Source organism: Aegilops tauschii, chromosome 2 (genome assembly GCF_002575655.3).
Source record: "Aegilops tauschii subsp. strangulata cultivar AL8/78 chromosome 2, Aet v6.0, whole genome shotgun sequence".
NCBI classification, from domain to species: domain Eukaryota; kingdom Viridiplantae; phylum Streptophyta; class Magnoliopsida; order Poales; family Poaceae; genus Aegilops; species Aegilops tauschii.
In genome coordinates this window covers 629,468,693-629,474,771 of record NC_053036.3, presented here as the reverse complement: position 1 = coordinate 629,474,771, position 6,079 = coordinate 629,468,693, and the positions used below count along the sequence as shown (strand labels likewise).

General features: G+C 46.6%; 1 long non-coding RNA gene across 1 annotated transcript; it reads left to right on the top strand.

Moving 5' to 3' along the window:
• The first annotated feature begins 3,693 nt into the window (after positions 1–3,693).
• On the top strand, positions 3,694–5,639 carry LOC141042124 (uncharacterized). The gene is made up of 3 exons (XR_012203945.1): positions 3,694–4,785; positions 4,927–5,141; positions 5,290–5,639. It is a non-coding gene; the product is annotated as an uncharacterized lncRNA (long non-coding RNA).
• The last annotated feature ends 440 nt before the right edge of the window (positions 5,640–6,079 follow it).

Genomic DNA, 6,079 nt, shown 5'->3' with positions numbered 1-6,079 from the left:
AGGAGAAAAGAAACCAAAACAACATTTGCAAATAAAAAGCAGCAATGGCAATCGGGCAGAAGAGTCAAAGGTTCCATTGCAACAGCATGCTTATCAAAGACGATATCTTCATTGTATAATGATCAGCTTGGTTGTATAATGATCAGAGTTCAGTACCAAAGAGATATCAATTTGACAGACTAATGACAGCATGAACCACAAAAGTGCACCGCCAACAAGGAAAAATGTAAAAAGTTGGGTTTTGACAGACAGTGGCAGGCCCAGCAATGAAATGGAGGAGGTGCACTACAATTATTGTTTTCAACCTAATCCAAGTGCCATACAATATTTGGTAAAAGATAACATAAATATCTTGATTATGCTCTGTTGAGTCTGTTCGCAATGCTCACAAGAGCTCTCTGAAAGTCCAAATGCCTACATTCATCAGCCATGTCCATCACACATTTACAAATCACACTTGACAGGAGGGAGGAGGCTCACCTTGTGGGATGACGCTGGTGGCCAGCGCACCGGTGGCTTGGTGGCACACGGGTCGACGCCTCAGCGGTCGCTGGAGAAGACGGCGGGATCGCGGGAGCCGGAAGCCTCGGCGGTTGTTGGAGCGAAGGGCGACGGCGAGCCGGCGGCATCCTGGGAGTGGAGAGGCACCAGAGCGGGAAGCTGGGAGGAGACAACAAGTAGAGTTAGGTCTCTCTAGCTCACATGACGAAGGAAAGGGGATGACTGGAAGAGAGGTGGGCTGTTGGCCTAATTAGTCAGCTATTTTTGGGCCGAAATAGGCAAAATAGTATATGATAGAAATTGTTTTCTCAAAATTCTGGGTGGGCCACATGCATCCTACCCTCTAACAATTTGAGATTTCTAAGGAGATAAAAAGATATGCAGAAAATGATACCAAAATTCAGAACTGTACAAAGCAGTTCTATGAGACAAGTGCACTAATTGAGACAGCAATTTCAGTAGGTTGTATGGATTGACTTGATGACTTTGAATTTGAAAAGAGCTTCATTTATGAAGGACATGACGAAAGGAAATTGCCCAATGACAATGTTTTCAGATGTAATGGACCAAAATAGAACAATGCATGTTGCAGAAAGGGTTAAAGGCATGTCAAAGGTATTGAACAATCCGGTGCTTTTTTACGGTTTTATGATGCATCTAAAAAGTTACTCCTAGTGTACAAGATGGCATAAGATGGAAAATAAAACAGAAAAATAGCTTGATCAGCTTTGTCACAAGCACAAAAGGGAAGAACCACTGAACCTTGCAAATAATGATTACTAAGCACAATAATAAACTAGCAAGCATCAGACAATCTATGCGATAGTGATAACTATGAAAGGAAGAAGGTAACTAGCATGCAAATGAATGTTTACCACTTGACACTGTCGGCAACGATAATAACGATGGTGGAAAGTTGCAGTATGCTTCTGATGGGTTGGGACATGAACCACACACCCTCTCGAGCTGAAATGTGTCGACGTCCCGCGTGTAACAACCTTGCTTGACTGACGAGTTTCCGACATAATATAGGAGCAAGTGCCTACCCACCGCACCCTTGATCAAGGACCCAGATTCCAGCGAGAATGGCTCATTCTCCATCTGCCACCGGGTGGAACTCCCACCATTGTTTCGCCAGACGGTATAAATACGGCGATCTGTGTCAGGTTTAGGCACAAACATCACAGTCATGCCTTGGCCTGCCTCCACTATGGCCACATCATCGCCCGGTTGTCTGGCACAGGGTGGGTGGTCAACCATGGAGAACTCCAACGTCCGGATGTCAAGCACGAGCAATTTTTCACTGGTACCTGAAACCCAGTAGAAGCAACCATGTGCGTAATGGCGCGACACGAACCAAAACTTCCACGTCGATAACGCAAAGCCAGGTAACGAGTCGATGTGGATCAGGGATGTAATGGCTCGCCATTGCCCTGTGGAGGAAGAGAAACAGCGGCCATCGGCTTAGTTTTGAGCAGCATCATCCAGATCACTCTGAATGACGTCCCCTCAGTAGTAGCAGCTGCCTCCTCGTCGTCGCCGGGAGGGGCGAGGAAGGATTCGCCGAAGCACGGCCCTTCAGTCGCGAGCGCGACAACGATCGAAATGGCTAGGTCACCGGGGACCGGGGGGAGCAGGAGATACTGCCGGTGCAAGGGGTCGCACACCACCATCTCCTTGAAGACGGATCCGAGCTCGTCGTGACGGCTGGGTCTGTCAAGGAAGACGCGGCCGTCGCTGACTTCCCGCATGGACCAGTCCAAGGAAGACCCGGGGAGGAACTCGAAGTCGAAGTCGGCAGCTTTGGCGACGGCGCGGGCAGCCGGGCGGAGGGGTGAGGCGGTACCGCGCGGTGGAAGCCGCTGTAGTCGAGGAAGCCGAGGAGGGGCGCGGGGTGGAGATTGCAGAAGCGCCGGAGGAAGGCGCGGTTGGCGACGAGACGGCGGAAGGAGACGCAGGCGGCGGAGGCGCGGATAAGGTCCTCTGGGGTGGGAAGGCGGAGGAAGATATCCGCCAGGAGCTTGTCGGGGATCGCCGACAAGGCCATCTTCCGACCGCTCTCCGGCGTCGGTGCAGGCGGCGGCGGCAGCGGCGGTGTGGGAGTTCGCACGAGGTTGTGTGTGCGCGCTGCTGCGAGTGAGCCGACGACATAAAAATTGAGCCCTGCGAGATGTGTAGCCTGAACACACGGAGTGGGCCGTAGCTGGCCTCCTACATCGACACTCCGGACTGGCTGGCCTATATAATCCAGTACAAGCGATTTGCATTACATATGTTCGGTTTTCTCAAATTATCGGTTGCAGTAAAAAGGATATTAAGAACACTGAATTTTGAAAATACAATGAATTTTTAAAATGCTCACAAATTTTAAACAGTTTTCATGATAGAAAAATGTTCTCTAGGTTAGATATCTACTACCCCTAGAGTCCAACTAAGCATGTTAGCCGTCTAAAACGATCTAATGGCCTAAAATCTCTACTAACAAAAAATATCGGTAACGAAACCCGCTACCGCTTTGTCTCTCTCCAACTTCTCGCCATCCACACGCCCCCTTCTCGCCAACTGCTCGGCACCACCTGCCGCCAACCTCTCGGCCCCGCCACCGCCGCTCACGCCCCAACCGCCCCTTCACGCCGCCAACCGACGTGAGCAGACCGACGTTGGCGGACCAGACCGGGGGTTGGCGCCCACTGCTTTTCTGGGACTACGGCCAAACGCCGCCGTGAGCAGAGGCTGCACACGCCCCCGACACTGGTGGCCGAGCGACCGACGCCGGCGGTCGATCGGCAGCTCCGCAGGGGGGGCTTAGCAGCACGCCCCCGACGCCTCGGCCTGGGACTGCCGGTGTTGTGGTTCCTGGCTGCCCTGGGGTTGGGGTTGCTGACTGCCGACACCGACGCCGAGGCCTCCGGCCCAGATGTTGCTGCCTACTGGGCATGCAAACTGATGAATCCTCCCGTGAGCCACCATGCATCTTCAATTGTTAGATTAATACAATTCGCAAGCTTCCCTGTTATCTTCAAGAGGTCGAGTAGTGACTTCAAACACATTGTCTCTATATGAAGTATAAGATCGGCCATGAATTATTCTCTTATTACTGCGACAGGAAAGAAATTGGGGCAACTATGTGTCACCTTCCACATGCCCAAGAAAATATACACCTTCGTAGGCACGAATGTTATACAATTTACGCTGAGTAATAAAAAACATGGCCGAGTTTGATTGATTTCATCTATTTGTTACTTCACTTTTTGTTTTTATGTGTTAACTTTTAGTTTCAGTTGTGAGTTTTGAAGCACAACTATTCCAGATTGTTCTACTACTATTTGAACGTGCTATAATGGTGTTTCAGTTGCTTGACACTGACAATATTGTATTAATGAAAATAGATCTATTCAGTGAATTTTTGTGATTAATTTTTAAACCTGCATAATGGTATGCATAGACTATATATCTCTACAAATAGCATGGTGCTTTCTGCTTTATGGCTTCATCAGGAAGATAACTTGGATGATCATTTAGCAAAAACAAATCATGACTTCCTGCTTATTTCATACTTGAAGATAATTTGAGTGATCATGTAAGAGAAGATGCCTTCTTCTGCTTATGTTCCAAACATGAAAATAGGCACAGCTATAATTGAGAGTTTATCCAGACCTTCATTTATGTGCTCAGCTATATGTGACATGTTCCAAATATACGGAGTGTACTCCTGCATCAGATCCATTAACTATATGTTTCTTGTTACAAATTTCTATTTACAGATGGACAATCATAATCCAGGCGCTTCTCTGTCGGGAACCGGGGAACGTTCCCCATTTACAGACCCGACGAACGCACCAGTTAATGTTCATGGGAATGAAAATCCCACGTGTCAAAATCTGCGAGAAAAAAAAATCAAAGGGTGCTCAAAGTTGGTATGCCCGACTGTCCGATGAGAAAAGAGCGGAATACCACCAGAAGCGACATACATTATACAAAGAAAAGAAGGCGGCAGCGAAGAAGACAGCTAACCACGAGCAAGTGTCGCAAGCACCTGCTTCTTCCTTGATGGGTGTGCAACGTACCCCTTTGAGCAACATAACCAACACACTCGATGATGGTTCGTTCGTTAACTTCGGGCCTACTGTATCAATGGTAATTATATCAACAGTAATGTCTTTCCTTTCATCTTGTGTCGTAGGTATATGTACGGCTGCAACCTCGGTGAGTACTAACCATCAGACCGAAGATATGAGTGTTCGATGCAAGAAGCGAACAGTGACAACGGTTCCTGACACGAAAGTAGGCACAACTATACTTGAGAGTTTATGCAGGCCTTCATTTATGTGCTCAGCTATATGTGACGTGCTCCAAGTAGAGGTAGTGTACTCTTGCATCAGATACATTGACTATATGTTTCTTGTTACAAATTTCTATTTACAGGTGGAGGATCATAATCCAGGCGCATCTCCGTCCGCAACGGGGGAACGTTCCTCGACGAACACACCAGTTCATGTTCATGGGAATGAAAATTCAAAGGGTGCTCAAGGTTGGTATGCCCGACTGTCAGAAGAAGGGCGTTATCTTGTCTGGTCGTGAAGTTGTTCATTCTCACTTCAACATACAACTAACCTCTGATAAAAAAACTTCTGGAAGAGGTACAATTCTTGCTGATCACATTGTATGTTGCTATGTTTTGATTCTTCCTGGTTTATCATGAGCTTGGACATTGATAATCTGAATTGAGCCATGCGTTTTCACCTCCTAAAGCTGATATGTATCTGAATTCTTTGTTGCATGTTTCAGGGTCAGGGTTGAGATGAGGCATGTATTTGAGTTTTCAAGCTATATGGCAAGGCGTGTTTCTATCCAGAGTTGTTATGTTTAGTTAATGGAATAGAGATATACTAGGTATTTCAGAAGGAAATATGCATACAATGCTAAATGTAACTATTTTATGTCTCACTATAAGACAGTGTCAGCTGCATATACATTTTGCAGTATTACAGAGTTCTATAATGGGGTCTCTTGTATGCTCAGTCTTCCTTGAATTTCTTCTACCATAATAGTCTACTGAACAATAAAGCACAATAGCTGCTACATCATGCTGTGTATATTAACATGTTGCTATATACTCTATGTTGGTGTCATTTTGACATTCTGTATTTTGTTTTGCTATGGTAGTATTTGACTCCTTTTTTGTGTCATACAGAACACCCAAAATGAGATAAAGCTAAAGGCAGAGACCTAATTTAATGAGTTGGGAGGCATGTGCAAGAGGGAGGGGTGAGATTAGGGCTCATGGGCTATTCAAATAATCACAAGGACGTGTTTTGGGTGCGATTTGGGGGCTTTACCTTTCACATACTTAGGAATACCAATCCACCATCGTAAGCTGACAAACAGAGAATGGAAGTGCATCGATGACCGATTTGAAAAGAAACTGAGTTGCTGGAAGGACAAGCTCATGTCATACGGAGGCCGACTAATTCTGATAAATTCGGTTCTCACGAGTATGCCTATGTTTCTTTTGTCGTTCTTCGAAAGTCCCAGTTGGAGTTAGGAAAAGACTGGACTTCTATCGATCACGATTCTT